The sequence below is a fragment of the Osmia lignaria genome, chromosome 4 (genome assembly GCF_051020975.1).
Source record: "Osmia lignaria lignaria isolate PbOS001 chromosome 4, iyOsmLign1, whole genome shotgun sequence".
Lineage (NCBI taxonomy): Eukaryota > Metazoa > Arthropoda > Insecta > Hymenoptera > Megachilidae > Osmia > Osmia lignaria.
Genome location: NC_135035.1, coordinates 7,993,169 through 8,014,375, shown reverse-complemented (window position 1 = coordinate 8,014,375; position 21,207 = coordinate 7,993,169). Strand labels below are relative to the sequence as shown.

General features: G+C 37.3%; 1 protein-coding gene and 1 long non-coding RNA gene across 4 annotated transcripts in view; one reads left to right on the top strand and one right to left on the bottom strand.

Moving 5' to 3' along the window:
• The window catches only part of LOC117603276 (neuropeptide CCHamide-1 receptor-like), a 25,814-nt gene extending 4,607 nt beyond the window's left edge, over positions 1-21,207 (bottom strand). Inside the window, exon 1 of one of the 3 annotated variants that reach the window (XM_034322261.2) lies at positions 20,767-21,207. The gene's annotated coding sequence lies outside the window, so the exon portion shown is untranslated. Of the gene's footprint in view, positions 1-14,659; positions 14,771-19,831; positions 20,534-20,766 lie in introns of those variants that run through there. The other 2 variants (XM_034322264.2, XM_034322262.2) reach the window with 2 other exon arrangements.
• On the top strand, positions 3,077-5,258 carry LOC117603280 (uncharacterized). Its single transcript, XR_004581185.2, has 3 exons — positions 3,077-4,259; positions 4,335-4,608; positions 4,862-5,258. It is a non-coding gene; the product is annotated as an uncharacterized LOC117603280 (long non-coding RNA).

Below are 21,207 nucleotides of genomic sequence, written 5' to 3'. Positions count from 1 at the left end.
AAGCACACTTCACCCTCGTCGTGTGTCTCCTCTATAAGACAATGCGTGGTTGTATTTTCAACGCACGCGCAATCTGAGATCAGCAAAGATAGTTCCAACAAATTTATCTCGCTGAAGAAAAGCCGCACCATCGTAAATTTACGTTCTGCTCGGTCGGAGACAATAATACGACCTTCCAGGTTAGTCAGACTCATTCTTTAACGCGTCTGAAAGTCTAACAAACGAGCATCGCATCTAAAATTCGAGCTATTAAATTGTCGTCTTGGAAAGATTGATACCGAAACGATTCTCCCCAGAAGCTAAACGTTCCAATCGTCAAAATATTTGAAATCGGTTTAAGGTCGGAAAGTATAAAGCATATCAATTTAATAAAAAACTTGAAAAGAAGATCTTCTTGCGAGTCGTGAAGAAACATTCGTCTCGCGTTGACCCTCGACCGGAACATTTTTACCCCCGAGCGGTTTTCTTCACCTGCTCCTATAACTCCTCTACGGGAAAAGGGAAACAGTCCAATAACGCCCTCGGCTCAATCTGACTATAAACTCGTTTTTATATCTCAGTTTCAATCACGAACGGACGTTGGCCACGATTGGATAGACATCTAACAATGGTATTTATTCTCGACGATGAGGCGTTCCGATGGGGTAGTCTCGCGCGCACGAGAAGACAGTCCTGGCTGCTCGTAAATCGAGTCCCGAGACATTTAGGACCATTAAACGAGGCTAAGTGCGATACAGGTCGCGATAGGATTAGGTCGGGTATATATACGACCTGTATCGAAAGCTTTTATATGCCAACGACGTTCGTGTTTTTCGTGAATTAGCCATGGATAATATACGAATCGATTATTATTATGGGTTTCCAGGAAGAAATAAAGGGTCGTTGCACTGGAACAAGAATATTTTTAAATGGTCAAATGATTTTAATGAAATTCTGTCTTTGGATTCTGAAACTTTACAGAAGTCTGTTCTCATTTTCGAAGAATAATAAATCTTAATTAAGATTCGACTATCGATGATAGTAAATCGATCACGTGACACGTTTCCCGCGGACGTAGAAGTTCCGTCGAATCGAAAAACTCGCGACAGCTTCGAGCAGATTCGGGTTCTCGCGGGGCTTTTTCGCGTCACGCTTTAATTTTCATCGTATTCGACGCGGCGAAATGCTGAATTTCTAGAATGCAAAAAAAGTACTCTAAAATCATGGAAATCCGCTTCGGCTGGAAATGTTTTCTACGAAGCTTGCGAGGTAATTTTCGTCGAGACCATTTTCCACGCCATTGGCGGTTGTAGAAAAGTCGTCCTTCGTAGCTACGATAAATCGCTTCGAATTAGTCGTTGCTAACCTTTCACTTGTATCACCAGCTTTAGTCTCGAGGCAATTTTTCTTGCGCTACGTTTCTAAGTATTTCAATGATTAATTGCTCACATGAGGTTTCAAGTAGCTCGTGCAATGTAGCGATGCAACATGCGCGTGTTATGTAATGATGCCACGTTTTGATAAACCTTCCATGGGATTAATTAATTATCACGACTGAGTATTACCATAAAATGGATGTTTTCATATTATCTTAGTTCTATTACCTTTTCTTTTATCTTTACCGATATAGAATTTGAAGATTTATCTTTTGATCAAGGTAAAGAGCAATTCAAAATGAAAAAATGATATAGCTTTTCTTAATTGCTCTATTCGTTACCAGTACATGCTCGTAAAACTATAATAAAGATTAACACTCGAAAAGATCATAAATTACTTGACTCAAGGTTGCGTTCTTACACCCCAAGAGTAATAAAGGAACACGCGAGTGGAATAACGATACAAATTATTACGAATGATCTTGTATTTCTGCTTTTCATTAAGAATAATTTCTGACCGGAAAGTTTCACAATTTTCAAGAAACAGACTCGGAAATGAAGAATGGAAATTGAAACCAAGGAGAATAAGAAGTTTCCATGGACTGATATGTTTTGAATATAGATAGAAAGTCTACAAAGAAGACAATCTTTGTGAGTTTCTTAAAATAGATACATTATGCACCTTTTATAAGTTTTGCATAAAAAAATAAATCGAAGATAATTCGATCCATCTTCAACGTGAAATTGCAATTTCAAATATGCCCTCGTGACATGTGTATACTCCAATATTTCTACCGGTAGAATAACGCATATGTACAATTTTATTATGCACAAAAGTCGAGAAGAAGAACTCGATGAAATATAGTATATACAATCTTAATACCAGAAGAAATATTCCCGGAAACGAATGCATCGCTTACGAGTTGACATGAATTCCTACACGGAGCAAGCCTCGACTGCACGGGAATATATCCGTTTCCGTTCTCGAAGAAAAATGAACGGATATATTCGCATCCGACGCAATCGATTTAACGGTCGACCATTTCCTTGTCGAGAAAGTATGATGGAATCGGATGAGGTACGCTAATTGGAACGTTAAGAAAATAATCGCTAGTCAGACACATGGCCCGACTGCAGCACGGATCAAACCATTTAGTATCATTTGCACTCGGTGTATTTATAAACAATCGTTCGTTTCGACTGCTCTGTGACGGCGGATCTGTCTTGAAAAACGTTAGAATTTTACGTCTTTCTCGCGCTCCATATTTCTCAAGCTCGCTACCCGAAGAAATCAGTGGACTGAGAAATAATTCAATGTTCGAGAGACGGAGCTGAGACTTCGATAAATATTTTAAATTACCAGAGATTGTTCTTTTCTTGCGAAACGAAGGAAGTTAATTTTGCAAGCGTTTATCGATTTCACTGCTCGCTACGATAGCACTCGCATTAATGAAGGGATTGAAATGATAAATGATGTAACTACTGGAAGAAAGAAAAGAAAGAAAAGAATACTTATAAATATTACGCGTAACACAATGGAAAATATTCTAATTGCTACTGAAATATTCTTTTCTTTCAGTTGCACTTGAATTCGTGAAAAATTCCATGTACTTGGTTTTACGAACGTTTATAATGTTCTATTTGAACGTACCCGGCTGCTGGATTCTTTGTTCCAGGGGGTTTGTCAACAGTTTAACCGCCGGTCTGACCAATTCCGACTTTTACTACTTGCTCGCGAGAATTGTGAATGCGCTCGCCGGATCGTGGTTTTCCTAAGTTTCAGCGACTGTTAATTATTGATACGGTTAACATTACACCTTTAGTCGACATAATTTAAGATATTTTAATGTGCATAGTAATTTTAATAGGATACAGAATAACAAAATGAAAATAAGAACGCGTACATCTAGAAAGGCTGAATAGCTTCCTTTGATTATACAATTTGCACACAAATTTCCATGAAAATATAACTTTCGACCTCCGGAATGGGTTAAGGAAGTGGTAATTACTGCAGTGAATTTGATACTTTCCACTTTTGAAATGTAAATTTAGAGATTTCCCATATACCATTCGCTTGAAAGGAATTTAATAGTTCTTAACGAGAAAATGAAGAAAAAGATCGTTCGCTTTGAAATAAAATAGCAAAAGATTACAATTCAAACATTAAGGACAGGGGAGTTACCCTTAGCTCCAGTAATTACAATTATCCTCGGTGGACTGTTTTAATTCCGCCAAATGGTGTAGTGAGGTTAGTGAATCAAGGAAGAACTCGAATGCAATTAAAATACTCGCTGCATCGGTTGCGAGCATTCAGTTCGTTGAAACGTTCACTAATTATGTTGCAAATATTATCAAAAAGAAACCATGGGCCAAGTTAAATGAGGCGAGAACAGTTCTTGTGAAACGTTTAAAAGCCATTATGAAAGTGGAACGAGATGAAATTTCACTCGCGAAGGATTTTCGTTGTTATAATTTATTTTTCATCAGTCAAATTTTATGATTGACGATCTAATTCGTCTCGTGCAAAATGACCGATAGAATGACGAGTATGGTAGCCAAAATTTATATCAGAAAAATGATAAAAAATTCAGAACTGGTTTTGAATACGGATAAGAGATTGGATTCGTACCGGAGTCGTTACGAAAGTGAAAAATGTCGACAGACGGTTGAATTAATTGGATTCACTCTGTTTTCCAGGCAATACTTGCGTTTCGTTATTTTCGATCGGAGAGAAGGTTTTAAGCGGTGAGTTTGCGAGCTTGGAAACTGTAATTTTCCAGAAATTGAATGAACGAGGAAACGAACCGATAATTGCACGCGTTTTATGCAGATTATCGGTATCCAATACCATAATCACGTTTCTGTTTCTTGGTTGTATAAAATCCTCTTGATAAGAACAAAACGGTAATTATATAAATTAAAAATATAAAATGGCCACTTTAACTATGCTTGACAGTACGTTTGAATAACACTTTCCAGAAGATAAACGTCCGAGGAAAAAGAAAACAAGGTACGTGCAATCGATGAAAGGAAAAGCTTTGGAGAATGGAAATCAATCATCAGAGATGGTTTTATAATTATTCCTACACCGAGGGTGATTTTTCCTCATCCTACGCGAAGAAACACTGGAGGTACTTGGAGAGACTGAAATAGGTTTATATGTGAACAAAGAACACTTGGGAGCCAGAAGGGGATTGGGAGAGCATGGGCAATGTCTTTAGACGTACGTGACTCCAAGATTCTCAGAAAATAGGTGAGCAAAAGTTGGGGTGGAAAGAAAGAAAAAAATAAAAGTATTTTATAGCATAGGGGTTGATCCAAATAATGCAAACTATTTATTTCGAATTTACAGCAGTTGATGATTTCATTTCTTTATTTTTTAATTAAATGAAACAGATCATTTTCCAAATGGACAACTCAACAACCCTCTACCCCAAATTTTTTTTATTTGCCATAACAAAGTACGTACGATTTATTTGAAAATAATTCCCATTTATTGCTGGCAGTGATCTCCGCGAAAGTATCGAGCGTGGAGTGTTGGCAACCTTGTAGCCATTTCCAGGAGGGTGCGAGCGTAAACGTCGAGTGGGTGGGTCGTAAAGTTGAGAAAATAGTTGCTCTTGACCGTGGGTGCTTTCGATCAAACCCCCATGACTGCCAATAGAGGGTTGTGCACCACCGCCACTGTACATTTGAGTGCCACGACCCCCGGTATTATTCCACGGACTATTTACGATCGGGATGCAACGAAATCTCGAGGCTGTTATTTGGCCCCCCGCGTGATAACATTAATGATGCAGGTAATTCGCCTCGTTTAAGCAATTGAACGGAACCGTAAGTAGAATATTAATCAATACCTTTAATAGCAGGAATTTATGAAATTTACGCGGTGAATTATGAAATAATCCGCGAGCACATATACATAAATATTATATAGGATGCTATTAATTGTTTCGATTATTTCGTTGCTCGGGAAATTACGTGCCATTCGCACTAATTGGATAAATTAAAACATTTTGATCCTTTTCCTACGTGAAACCAGACTTTTTGAAAGTTGTCGCGTTTCCAGATTTTTTGGAAGTTTCTTTTCAACGAGATCTTTAATGCTTTTGATGGTAAACGTGTTCCAACTTTTAATAGAAAATAGGAAATGAAGAAAATTACTAAAATAATATGCTGTATTTTATAATAGGAACTAATCAATCATCGAGTACACATTAATAATTGATAATATGAATATTGATTATTGGAGAATAATTACGAGAAAAACTAATGAAAGGAAATAACATCAATTATCTCCTGCGTACATTAATTTATTTCATTCGATGCATGATTTCTGATTCGTTCTTCCTTTAATTATAAAATCATAAAACAGCATAAGAGAATAAATTTAAAATGCCATGAAATTGTCATTCGCAGGACCATCAGGTCTCATTCCGCTTGTTGCTCCGCCTAGCAAAACAATTTCGCCCAAATGGAACAGCCCATTAGCTGTTCGATTTCTCGTTTGGAGAAATCTATTTCAATTCGCGTTATTAAAACACGAGACAGCGTACGAGAGCATTGTGTTTAACATTGACATATCGTACGTGAATTGTTGAAAACTATGCACGCGGGTAGGCGTGTACCCATTATCCATATCCACCGAATCTCGGTAAAATCATTTCCAATATCAACAACAGCTTCATTGATGTTTATTATCGATCACCCACGTATGTCAGCCTTTCCATTCAAATATACCCTTGATTTCATACAACCCCATAGAAAAAAATCCAAAGGGTAGTTTGGGTGAAAAGGTCGCTACTCCATCAATATTTCGATCCATATCTGGACAAGGGCACTAAATTGACCCATTTACTTTTTGTTCAGTACGTAGGTGTACGTCCATTGTTACTACGGGTGTGAAAAATAAAAACAGACAGTGGGGAAATATTTGGGAAACTCAAGAAACCAGTGATTAATCGAGAAATTTAATTTATAACTTGTTTATTTTATATTTATAAAAAGGTTATGTTATAAGAAATACTTGATTATATAACTTGATTGGAGCACCATCATCGTTTCTATGAAAACCCGTTCCATTCATCTCTCGTTTCACCCCTCCATACTTTCAACCCCTGTTTCACCGTTGTCGTTGATTCTCTACTATCGTTATTTTCCGTGTGGAAATGGCTTCAGAATAGAATAACTTCCCAAGGGTGCAAGAATTCGGGGTCGTGCTCCTCTGATCGCAGCTTTCGTTCGAACCACCCCCTATGTTTCTACGTTTTCACTTTCCTTCGATCGTTTTGCTTATATCCCATTTATTCCATCCACTTACCTGAAGGATAGATCCTCTAACCTTTCACGAAAAAGGTGTGTTAATATTCAATTTAATACACTGCTTTGCGTGAAAGCTGTTTCCGGATTGAAACAATCCATTCTGAGTGACTCGGTTATTTCGTAACCGAAGAAAGGTCACAACATTTCAGCGAGACTCGAGGAAACTATGAAAATAAATCAGTGGAAATATGGTAAAGAAAATAAATAAGAGGAGAAAGAAAATGGCCAGCGATGGTGGAAGAGACAGAGGGTGAGGCTTCGCGAAGATTTATTCATAGAAGTTTGACGCTGACAGGTGGGGGTGGGGTGAAAGTTAGGGTAGAATAATGTGTGCGATTCCGTTCGCGTTTTTTCGATTTTTTTAGCTTCGTGGATTTCCAACGGATGACCAAATGACGAGCATGCGAGGAGAAATTCAATCTGCAAATCGTTCCGGGCTCTGACGCGAACATGATTTCGCAAATAGTGTTCGAGAGGGAAATATCGCGTAACCGAGTTCCGTTTCGACGTGATAAATTTCTGTTATTAAACGAATCACTTTCGTTCATTGAAAAATCTTAATGGAACTGTAAATTCGTTGGATGAATCTCCTCCAGGAAAATTCTGTGGTAACATTGTGTAACGCGGAAAATACATGCGCATTCGTGAAACGTCGAAGACAAATAAACAGCGGTGGGAATTTCGTGAATGCAAAGTGCGCCATTAAATGCAGCTAACTCCTGTGAGAACGTTTGCCTATGCTGGCCACGAGATGCGCTTATTAGCTGATCAATTAAGCGCATTGCTCGTTAGGAAGCACTGTTAAAATTATCAAAATAGCCAGCTATGGGCAACAAACATGTTCTATTTCAAGAAGTACCATCCATAAAGTTTCTCAGTTTAACCATGAAAATCTCCCTCGTCCAAACCTCATATCGTCGGACTACCCGCTGTTTCGACGTTTGAACAACAGTTCAACGGAAAAGACATTTAGAAGTGACACAGATGTGCGTCAGACCGTTATGGAAATCAGGAACATTGAAATTTTATCGTCGAAGGATTGAAACACCTACAATGCTTCGATAGAGACGTGTCTGAAGAAGAATTGATCGAACTGGTTTCATTATTTATTGTATGCGAAAAGTTTTCTGCATTGGTGAAGAAGAAGGAAACAATTGTTCTTTTTAAATTCATCCGATAATTCATGATAACCATGATTTATAAATGTAATAAGAAAAGCAAATTTACAGCTAATTAGTCGGATCCCTGATTGGATGATAAATAATCGTGTAAAAATTCCAATCGTCTCAAGAAACTTGTTTTAATCGCGCGTCTAAATGCATAAGGTGACGACATAAACTGAAGCCTAATCTTCCATACTTTTATCCTGGCGTTTCCATTAGCTAGCCTGGATTTTACTTCGCTGAAAATCCTCTGGATCGTATTTCCAAGGTGAAAACAAAATAGCGAAAGATCAAAGTTCCGGCTATTCGAAATTGACAGCTGTAATAGCTACCGGATTTGAATAGAGTTTCACGTATCGAACTGATTAACCGGAAAAGACCAAATATCCATTGGACAGATTCAATAAAAAACCAATTCGTTTGGCAATCAATGAAAACAGTACATAATGGATATGAAGATTCATCTGTTTCTATCTCTTTGATGACGAGCTATAGCATTTTTAAGCTTACTTTGTATTCAGACAATGAATTCGACCAGATAACGAACTGGCTAATTGGTTATCCTTTGAATTTGAATTCGAATCCTTTTGTTTCTTTTTTTCTACGTGAACAGCATCGACAATTTATGTTATCGATCGTAGCAAATCAAAGGGGTAGTAGGAGTCTTCTAATTATTTCTGACCATCCTAACATTACACGTTAATTACAGTCGAATCTATCTTTTTCTCAGAAATGCAGTTTCGATATTAATTGTTTAGAAAATTTTGTTTTTCAACACTTTGACGTGCAATAAATGGGAAAGGAAATCACAGGGGATCGAAGAATCATGCGATACTCGATGATCCCCATAATTTTATGCTATAATTTTATCCCTCACGCTCTGACGAGGGTTATCGGCAAATCTTTGCGAAACAAGACAAAATTCGAAGAAAAATGATGGAATTTGTCCCGTTCTGCCTAAAACTTTCCTCAACTTTCATATGTTTGCGGCGGCGAAAGTGTTGCCTGGGGATTACAATGGATCGTACAGGGTTAAAAGTATATCTTGGTTGACGTTTTTCGACTGATAAATCCCCCTTCTCGCGTGATATTATGACGGAGAATTATGGTGATCCAGGGATCGCTTTGTTGAGAAAATCTTTGCCCATCGAAACGGTGATACGTTAAGCCCTCAGGAAAATTTCTATTAAGTATTTACCAACTTTCGTTCTTCACCAACTACTTTATTGACAAATTTTTCAAAGTTCCTAGTTTATAATTAAATTTATAACCCCGTGGCAGCGGACGTGTTAAAGTAACTTGTTAAAATGTGGAACTGGTGCTTGTACTATCCACTGTCGATCAATTTGAATTTCCATTGCAATTCGATCCTCGCCGAAACATTTCTCTAAAAGCAACGATGAAACAACTTCATCATGGGCGTTGTACATGCAGAAAACCGTCGCGAAATATTGGTAGCTTTTCGATCACGTTCGACGAAAAAAGAGGAAAGACGAACGGCTCAATTCTTAAGCGACAAACGTGTTCACTTTACCCTGACGTATTTACATGGAGACTTTCCACCATTTCAAGGAAACGTTTCTCCCCTTTATGGTTGTATCACTAAACCGTACGCGATGTGAATTTTAGAAAAGTTCACTTCGATACTTCACCAGACGACATGTATCTCGTTACATTACCATTTGGTGATTTTCATTTATGATTAAGTGTCTAAAGTCGAGTTTGCCAGGGTTATTAAAGCTGTAAGCTTTCGTATCTGTTGTGGAAGTTTTTGATTTATAGCTTCAAGTTCGCGCTGAATTATTATTTCACATCGTGTCTACTCGATCTTCTGAGCTTTCAATTTTCCGACATTCTTCCCAAGCGATAAGGTTGCTCCTCCACGCTTTTTTATTACCTAAATAGAGGTAAAGTTCAGAGCGTGTTGGCTCGTGGAAACGTACCAAGTAATTAATACGAAAGCAGATCGTTTTACGAGAATCGTAACGTTTGCAAAACTCGTGAACAACGAGCGGTTTACGAGCGGTGAATGCTGAACGAAGAACAATTGTGAAATTTGTTTAAAGCAGAGCGCGATTCAAGCTTCAAATTTCCGTGTTCTGGTTATTACAGTGACACTGTCATATAAATACAAGTGCGCGATTTAAGGATAAGAGAAAACGAATGAGTTTCTGTCCTGGCTCGTTAATCATTCTTATACGAGAAGAATAAATTCAACATAAAGTGCAGGTTACATATAATTTTTCTTTTCTAATATATCTACGAGTTTTATACGACTCGTTGTTTAGTTACTTGGCTTTTTTATTTATCAGCAAAACAAAAATTGCAATGATAGAATTGTGCACACCCATTTAATTTTATTTTTATTCGTTCAAAGAATTAATCAAATAAGAAGCTCTGATAGTAAAAATGCTAATGAAACGAAACTGGAGAAAATCAGTCTTCGTTATAACGAATGAGAAACGTTGTGACACCGTTAAATTACACGGCCATGTACGTGAGAAATGTCATCGGGAAAAAACAAGTATCCGTGAAACACTCGTGAAAATTTTTTCCGCCCAGCTCGTTTCACGTTCTGTGTAAATATTACAAGCAAAGCAAAAGCGCATGGTGGGTAGAGTTCAACATAAATTCAATTTAAAAAAACATGGTGGTAGGGTGAATTGTGTATTTTGTAGTTAAAATCAAGTGTCATGTAACGAGCAAGCCGTGTACCAATTAGAACACATACAGTAATTAAGGCGCGAGGTTGAAAACGAAACAGCTCGCTTTGATCGCCGACTAAAAGCTTGCGAATTCTTGCGAAGCCGTGAAAAAATGAGGAAGGGAACACTCGACGAAAGCAAACGGCGATCTCGAGCCCGTTTAAAAGTCGCCTTGGCAAATTGGACGGGCTGAAACAATCTGTTCAGAAAAGCTTGGAAAAGTTTCGCGTTTACGGTTCATTCTACAGCGTAGCGCACGCGTTTCCAGCGGACTTCTTTTATTACAGCCACCAGGGTAATTCGAGGATTCGCCTTGAAACGTGTTTGCTCGTAAAACGACTCTTTTACGCGTACTCCTGGCCAAAGGAAACATGAACAAGCTGGAATCGAAGCGAACAAACGGTCGAAGTTAGTCCTTTTTTTTCCCCCTCTTATGAAGTTTCGCTTTGATCGACAGGGGTTGATGTATATCCAGCGCTTGTCTGTGCGTTTAATTCCTCAACGACTTTGGTAAAAAAAGCCAAAGTCGTGTCGCAGTGACTTAAGAGAGAACAAAGTGAGGTAGGTCGAAAATAGGGCAAGGGATAATTAAAGAGGGCGAGTGCAACATCTGTATTGATTTTTCATCTTTTGCTCATTTTATTATCTCCCAGTATCGTTATATTAATCATTATAAATTTTACCCTATCAATATTGGTAATTCTAGCAAGCACCCCTGATGCGATATTCCTCCCCCCTGTTAGTTTAAATTACTTTCATCAGTGACCAATGTTCACTATGCCTGTCGAATGGCTCATAAACTCGAACTACCTTGGAAAATTGAAGATAAAAATGGACATCATTTTTTAGTTTGTTACTTAGTTGAAGCCAAACGCGTTCTACTTTTTACTGCAAGTGCAAACGAACACGCGACTCGTTTTCTTGACAATATTATTCTTGATGTAATCGCTATCATGATAGGTTAAGGAAATATGACACTATAAAACGAAAAAGTAAAATGTCCAATAAAGTAGCTTACAAAGAGACGTCTAAAAGTATGTACATCTGTTTATCAGCTATCTAAGCCTCTATTTAAACAAAAAGATTATAATTAATAATCGGAATATCAAGTTTAATTTTCACAATTAATCTTTGAATCCTTAATAATTAACACCATTGACATTCACATCATGATGCAACTCGCACAACACAAATATCATCTGCAGTATCAAATTATTGGATGTACAAACATGTACCACTATAGTGTTGCGAAATTTCGTGCTTGATGGTCAAAGGATTAAGCTTATGGGAAAGGATTTCATACATGTTGTACCATGGAAACACAGACCAAAGGCAATTTGGTTTCAAATCACTGAAATTGCTTCGAGAAAATCGAGAGTTCTCCACGAAAAGAAATGAAATTATGAATTTCAAAAAGGAATCTAATTCACCTCAACATCAATACACACGTGGGCTTCTGGATGAAACCTGTCGAAGTATCAATAAACCAAATAAAGATCGTGACATCGATGAAACATTTCGTCTATTTATAAGAGAGTTCAATGCACGCTTCTCTTCAGGAACAGCTAGATTCTCGTTCGACTTTAACCACCGTCAATCCTTAGTTTCCGGTTTAACATTAGCGAGAATAAAACCAGGTCAAGATGTCTGCAGTTTCCTTGCAAAAAAAATTTAATTACATAGCCGACATGGTATTCCGTCGGCCTCGCTCTAGCTGCGAAGCTTGGAACAAATTTCTCAAATTGTAATGTATAATTTTACTGGCGGTCTTTCACGCTCGTTCCATCGATGTTAAACTAATGAAATCGACTTCTCGGTCGTTCAAATGGATCGGCATGTGCGTCTTTGTCACCCTCTTCTTCGCGATTCCGCGGCGCGTTTTTGAGCGGAACGCGAAATTGGACGTAAAAGGTGTGCGAGCCGATAACGCGAACCGCGGTCGCATAAATATACGGGTTAATCTAGCCTTAAACATCGCGACGATCCAAATATTGATCGTCGCCGGAAGCGGGGAAACCAAACACTGTAATGACTCATGGAGAACTATTCTACCAACGATGAAGGTAAAACTGGACGAAAAGCTAAGACATCAAGTTGTTAATTGAAAAGATCGAACGGAAACGATTGCATCCACAGTGACAATATTATCTTTTATTATTGATAATCATCGATTAAAAACATTTTAATTAATGATCGGTGCAAATTAATCCAACATGTTGGTATAACAAAGCAACATGAAAATTCTTTACAGCACCACGTACATTATGAAAGCATTATATTTTACGCTGTTCAAACATTCAACATTATTATTGTTATCTTGCAGCCCTGCACGGCCATTGAGTACATACCAAGCATTAGACTGTAAAATTAAAAAATTGTTGCAAGAATAACAAACGAAGCAGCGCGAAAGAGAAATAATTACATAAGGAAGATAATCAGGCGAGGGAAGTAATTATATCGCGCAAGGGTTAATAAGGTGTCAAAAGCTAAAAACAGTCGCGTAGCTGATAATTTTGCTTTCTTTGCACAGCTATCGCGATGTTAATTTTCCTGCTAACCCGGAGTAACAAGCGATCTTAATTAATTGTTCAAACGAAAAAAAAAAAAAAAAAACGAAATTTGTTCACGCGCGCAGTTGTAGGTTGTACGGAATTTTCCTCTGTGAATTTTTAAATTGAATTTCCATGCTTGAAAGCACACCTCGTGCCACGTATTCCCGACCGTTCGACGCTGCCCATCGGAAACTCGCGTCGTTGTTGCTGAATTTTAACGTCGACATCGAAACTTAGACGTTCTTGACAGCATCGAAACGGCACCGACTCACTGTCCCTTTAACGTGTATGCGTCTGGTCGCCAGAACGTATTTGCATACAATTTGAATACAACGAACGAAGCAACCGAACAAAGGGATTATCGCCCGGGGGTTGAAGTGATGATTAATCGTTAAATCAGACACAGAATTTCATTCATGCGATTAAAACTAACTGCGTTAGATTGTTGCTCGACGATTCGGCTAACTTTCTCGGTTCGACAACCACTTTGGAGAGTGTTAAGTGTTGAATGGGAGTATGACAAAACGATTTGATCCTTCATGGGGAAACGTAGATTAGTTCTGCGGTTAATTCTCGCGCGAAATTTCGTGCCATTCGGTGTAACGGGACAAGAAATGCCCTAGGAATGTTTGAATTATTGAAGAATTATCGGTAGCAAGAAAATTATAGAAACTAGCTTTCCAATTGAAAAATTATTTCTATTAATTGACGTAATTAAAGTTTAAAATGGTGTAGGGGTGGTATTCGACATTCTATTTAAAAACAAATTATTGATCTATCAGAGTATATTAGAACCAATTTGAACTGTGGGAATTTCACGAAGCCACAATCATATTGGTACCACATAACAAAATTAGAAGCACTGCCATCAGTAACGTTACGGATAATTAGTAACGTTCCATGCTTTGTGAGAAACTTGGGCTTAAGAGAACCTAAATATACCTTCAGTTTAGGTCGGCATAAACAGATGCACAATCAAGTTCTAAAGTAGTTGTAAGCCGCTCTAAGAGACTTGCGGGCTGAATACCAACCCTAGACATATTCAAGATTTATCTAAATGATCTATAATAAGAATTTAGAACCGCTAAAAGAAGAAAGAAACTTTTCCTCTAAATCAACATTTGCTTAATAAGAAATTCAACGAGCGATCGAGACATGAATATCGCTCATTTAAACTTGAATATTTGCGGGAGAAGTGTCTTCCTGATTTACAAACGGTCGTCACGAAATTCTGTAGCGTTCCAAAAAGACAGATCACGATTTCCGCAACGCGAAATGACATTTCGATCAAAGTTTCCAACTCGTTTACTGATCAACCATCTCGTCGATCGATCGCGAAGTTTTCTATATCCGACTCAGTAAAAGAAGTTTCACCATTAAAGTAGACAAATTTAAAACAACACTTTGCAAGTTTTTCAAAAACTTTCCACGTTTAGTCACTTTGTTGTTCACACAAGACGCTCGAGGCGAATGTAGTAAAAAGAAACAGTGTCGCGTGGAATGGGGAAAAACGATGGAAATTGAACGGCGACTCGTGGAAAAGCGGCAAAAAATGTACTCACGGGTGATGGTAAGCGTTGTCGGGGGTTGTAAAGGGACACTGAACGTAGAAACGAAGGAAAGATCGGCGATAGGAGACAACCGCGTCTGCTCGTCACTGCGATACTACTGGCGAAGGTTGCTCTACCCGCGCGAGAATGAGCAACCTACGAAGCCACCCCCACCCACCCCCGATCCAGCAGGAGTATAGCAAACCACCCCGCGTGTAGATCGGTGATTGAATCGTTTCTGGAATAATTTGCCAGCGATTAATTACAAACAGAAATTAATGATGCACCGATAAGAAGCACAGCAGACGATAATCGCGTGCACGACGAGGTAATTTTAATAGGGTAAGATACCGACAAATTGAGGACCTACGTGATTTAGACCGTGATTAATGATGCTGTCTGCAAGTTTACTTGAGAAATTTGAGTATATTTAGGTATCGAATTACTTGGATAATTATTCGAAGTCAAACATTTTGGAAAATTTAGAAATTTGATTTTTACAAGTGCAGAATAATTTTAAATTGTTTTGAAAATTGTAGTTGTAAATCATGCGGGTATAAATTGCAGATAGTATCTAGTTGATTATTAGTATAATATTAAGTATAAAATGGTAATATTTGAGAAATTTGGACACTGTTGCATTTTCTTCATTTTCAAGAATTTCGATACTAGTAGAGCTTGATTAAAATTTGAAATTATTCGAAACTTTCGTCACATACGAATTGAAAGCAATTACTTGTAATTGCTACCCCATCACTAATGCTGACCTCGTTGGGTCGTGAAAAATTGACGTCGATCCTAGCGATAAGGGTTGAATTGGGGAGCAATAAAATTTACAAGTATTTAGAAACGTCGAATGGTGATCCATATAGGGTTTTTCTAAAAAATTTATACCTTTTCTGTTTTATTTCATGACCTATGTAAAAAGAAATTTGAAAAGTACTGATCGTTCTATTTTAGTTTCATAAGCCCGTTTCAATTACATTCCAATTATTTCATTTAACAAAATTGCTGTTATTGAACACGAATTGAAATTCAAAAGATATACGATAAATATTCACAATACCCATGTACACAACAGTTATTTTAACAGAATTTCGTACAAAGGAGTGCGTGACATAATAGTTCATTAAGTTGGCCATGCAGGATTAAAAGCTTTATGAGTCTGTTGCGTACAGATTGTGTACACACAATGCTTGCAAATCGCGATACAATTAAAGCACAACATTCCATCAGATCGAAATAAAAGGTTGATCAATTCTTTCCGATCGAATTCTCGACATCCAATTGTCTTTCACTGTTACTAATCCATTTTTGGACGAATAAATTTCATATCCATTTGAATTTCAAAATAACTAAATTTAACTTCAACATCCAGTTTATTATAAAGACAAACAATTTTTTACTAACGTGGGGTATGTTTAAGGTCAAAGGTTGCATTAAAATTATGATACGGGTAAAACTTTTATCATCAAACATTTCAGAACATTTATCTGTTCATTAAAGCTTCGACAAATTAAAACATCAAAGAAGAAAGAACAACAACTTATCTTCTATGTGTTATAAAATAAATTATGAAAAATCTCTATTCTCTGATCCATTTTTCATCACTAAACTTCAGAAGAGTGCTATTAGTTGCACCGATAAAACTAAAGCACAGATAATAACTCTGCAATTTATAACCGCTCGATCGTGATTCTTATGGGTGTACTAGACTTAAGGGTAAGAGCTTTTAAACAGGTTGTACGGATTTATTTTATCCCTTCTGAGTATACACGCATTCAGAATGCATGTCAGCAACACGTGCCCGTTGATATCAAATATACAACGCTCCGTGTGCCACCTAATTAAAACGGTTTAAGGTAAAGAGTTGACGCGGTCGAATGAATGCTCGTCGCTAGGGACTCATCCAGATACTCAGGGCTCCATACGTTCCGACATGGTGGCCTTAATTAAAATTTCTTAATTACCGTGAATAGCTGCGGACGCGTCTCGTATTACGGTTATTCGAGCTAAGTTATCGTTAAATTTGAGATTCATAGATGACTTAGGTGAGGCAGGGTTGACTGATGCTAAAATAAAATATTTGGAAGGACTATTGATACCTTGGCACGGTAATTAATTAGAATTAATTAAAATTCTTTAATCATAGAATTTTTACTGTAATTATAAATGGAAGATAAGACGAGGTGAAACTATTTGCCTAATTGGATGATTGCTGCATATTAAACTATCAGTTTCATAATGCATGAAGGCTAACAGAATTTCATTACAGAAAAGTGTAGTAAAATGGCACTTATGGTACATCAATTAAAATTTTAAAGGTTAAAAAACATGAATATTTAAGTGTTTCAATAATGTCTTTAATAAAAATAGCTAAAATACATATTTTATGGATGACAATTTCATAATGCATCTCGCGAAAGTTACTTGAATTGCAAGGAGTCTTCTGACGTAAGTGACACAAGTGTCGCGGCTGGATGCGATGATAAAATGTCCCAAAGGTACTCGTTGAAACATAAAATATTGAATCCACGGTTGGATCGCAAAGATGGCAATATGGAGGATTACGTAATCGAATCACTTCCGTAAGGCCTCGACTTGTGTTCGAATGCGTGCAAGTTGGCCGTCCTTTGAAATATAGATCTGAAAATCTGTGTGGCGTGACCTCGAGCAGTCTACCCACTTCCTCTTTCCCTTCCACCTCGTTTCATTCTCGACTAAATATTTGGCGCAAACACTTCGTGCCGATTTTATAATTTTGCTCGAGTGGTTGGGCTGCTTTAAAGAAGCTACTTGCGATTTCCGAATGGTTTCAAACATTTCCGTTTACCTTTGACACGTTTTAATCATTCGATCCCTTTACTTTATGATTTTCCATGAATTAATCCATTCATTTTTTAACGCAATTGTCCTTTTGTCTCTTGTCCTCTTTTTATTCTTGGTTTCTCTATTTTTTAAATTACTTTGTGATGAAATGAAAAATCATGGGTCCATTTAGTTCGTTGGAGCAGAGTAAAGAGTAAACTATTTTATCTCGGAGCAAATGTAACCAGATTATAGATGTACCGGATTTATCTTGCTAACAATTTTATAAGCACTCACCAGGAAGAACAATCTCCAAATATTAGTACCAATGAAATAATTGTAGAAGATTTGTGAATACATTTTGTAGAATACAGATGTGCAGTTATTAGACTGCGGATAAATTCAATAAATCATTGCGATATTAAAGTTTCCTTTCCGCAGATGTCTGCAGCAGAAAGTTAGCGCTCTTTTTCTGTCAGGTAGTGCGCGAAGCTTGATTTTATTCGAAAGTCGTGTTTTGTCGCTGAGGTTTCATTCTGTAGGTCGAGAACTAGGTGGCTGTTTTTATCAGTCTGCGATAATGTAGCTGGTTTGAGACCATACTTCAATCGATTGCAATTTCCCGCGCTTAGAAAGACTGAACCTCTGGCCATCAGATGGCAGCAGCGTTGAGTAATGGAACCGAATTTTAGCTTTATCGTTGAATGCTCAGTTGAAAAGTTTGGTCGCTGTTTGCGATAAAACTGTAATGTTAATGAAGCTTTCCAGTGAGTATAATATAAACGAAAAGGGAACAAATGAGACACTGCAAGCATTAAAGTAATGTATTAAGTTTCATGTTTTATATTGGGTTAATTTTAATGTCTGGACATGCCTTTGTTCTTGAGCGAAGTTAGGTCTTTGTTAGTTCTTCGAAAGGCGCAAGAATCCCAACTCTTTTTGAAATACAAATGGTGAAAATTATGTATGTAATAGAGAAGGAAAATTTAGGGATATAGGGAAATAAGGGATATAATTGTTGGTATCGAAGCAACCTTCTGTTGCACCGGTAATGCACCGTCAAAGTGCATTAGACTGTTGCAGTTTCAAGTGTTTCACATTTTCATACTAGGATAGAGCAGATGGCACCTCGTTCTCGAGGCACAAATTCAAGATCCTTCGGAAACAATGGCATGTCCAGTTTTGTTGGGTCTGTGGTCACTGCTATAATTGTATGCAAACAATTCAATAGAAAGTCCACTTTATATTTTCACACTATAAAAAAATAAACAGGTAGAACATTTTAGAAAACAATAACTTCTACCACTAGTTTTTTCACCTTTATTTGTGGATTTAATATCCGAAACTCGTGACATAGATTACACCAAAGTGGTATTTATGAGTTTAATACTCACTGTTAATTAAAATCAATAAATCACTGCAACAAATTTCTCCTAATAAAAACGAAAATATAAAAAAAAATAAAATATAAAATAATCTGTTTATAATTAGAGAAATCCACTTCTTTTATATTTATTGAAAAATATTTGTATTTAATGATATAAAGCTTTTGAATTTAATACATTGCTTTTGTTACGATAAAATTTACTGAATTGTTTACCGCTATTCTCATCCTCTGTTCGATTAAATAAACACGAGGGACGTTTAAAATTCATCTTAATTAACTTTCAATTATTTTATACGAAGGAAGCTGATCGACAACGCAACGTCATTTATTAGCACTGCTTTTTATATTCTCTGGCAAATTACAACCTATAAAATTATTTCTGCCTAGCTGTTGCATTTTAGCTGTATAATGCGTGACCACCCACAACAAATAACCGTTGCGTAATTTGCATATTCACGATTGCACTTGTAAATGCTGAGTTTTAAAAAGAGCATGCAGTTGCTAACAATTTTTCCAGCGAACGATCACAGGCCAAAGAATCTCGCTTTAACCCTTTGCTTTAAGCTTCCTTTCACATGGTTCAGTAACATTCAAATACGTACAGCAAAAAGATTTTCCGTGCAAAAAATTACATAAGAACTATGAAATGAAAAGAAGTGCAAAATGAGAATGAGATAGTTGGGATGATTTATTATCAACCTGAAATGATGGTAATTAAAACGTTTGATAAATGTTTCATTAATGAAACCCTACGAAATTTTCCAGCAACCAAATATTATTCCATTTTACAAATTTTGAACTTCTCATTGTTGCTTGTTAAATTTAGTCTACCTTTTGTCCATTGTTAAATCAATGAGTTAAACCCCCTAATTTATTGGCCCTTTGATAAATTCCACGAACCAATATTTCACAGCTGACGAAGGAATACGCAGTTACCTTACAGTGGGCAATTGTCCATCGACATATAATTGCTAAAAATGCGAATCTACCTTTATCTCGTATCGATTAATTTCCACCAGTTCCGTATCGATTAACCGTGCTGAATTAATATCTCCGACGAGCCGTAGAATTTTAAAAACGACGATATCGGGATGCTTTAATTCCGATCGTTGATGCTGCCTCCGAACTCGGTGAGCTGCTTTAATTTTCTTCGAGAAATTTCTGGTCTCGCGTTGAGGCCGATAAAACTAATCAATGTTGTCGCTGGAGAAGTTACGAATTCCGAATAGCGAACAGGTTTGATCAGCTCGTCGTCGTGTAAATTAATCGCGGTGAAACTTCCAGCGGTTGCATCCATCAGAACTTAACAGAAACAAGTCAACTTCTATATTAAAACCCGAGGATCATCGATGGATCATTTTAAGCCCAGAAATGATATTTCCATCATTTATTTTCGTGCAATTCTACTTCCAAAAGTCTGTCATTTTTCCATCAAATTATTACAATCAAATTTCCGTATGTTTAACGTTCGACAGGTTATTTTTCTCATCTATCGTTCATTGTCATCGTCCATTACCGTTTCTCCTCTCGTGTTTCCTCAAGCCAATATCGCAGATGAAAAGCGTATAACATCTTTGTCGCAATTTCCACTGGTTCCCCGATCGAATTAGGCTGTTTTCGTTTGCCTTCTACTCGATCCTCTTGAACGAGATCACGCAACGATCAGCAAATAAACGAGAAATCTGAACGTCCTCTTCTCTCTCGTTCCACGTCATACAAGTAGACGAACGAGTGTCATGAAAATGACAGTGATTACGACAGCCCCGTTTAATTCATTCGAAAACGATTTAGCAAGATCACTTGGAACGAGAAGAAAAGAAATCTATCGAATGAGATGATTCAATGAATTTTCGAAGAAGCGACTGGACAAATCCTGTTTCCATTCATTAATTGCCTACAAACAGTTGAAACGATATCCTCTTACCTTCTAATTTGATTGAAAACAGCGTTCTTCGCCTTATTGCTATCCACGGTAATTAAAAGGTCACGATTTATCCCTGGATCGATCAAACGAACGAAAATAGTACTCGCGATTCATTTTTGGGTCAGGATACAACTGCTGAACATTTTCGTGCACGCTTGAAGTGTTAATTGCGGTGAAATTGATTGGCACTTAACGCGATGGAGGGAAATTAGCCCGAAAATTTTTCCACTGGATTACAACGAAGCCTGTAAGAGTGTTAATTTTATTAATTAACCGTTGAAATTTTGTCGAAAATCCGCTAATAATCGTGACTCGACGAACGAATTGAGTCTCGTCTGTACCGACATAACAATGGCTCGAATAAACGAACGAATAACGAGTCGGATTCAACACGAAAATAACGTGGTACTTTTTTTAACGTGCCTCCCATCGACTCGCCGA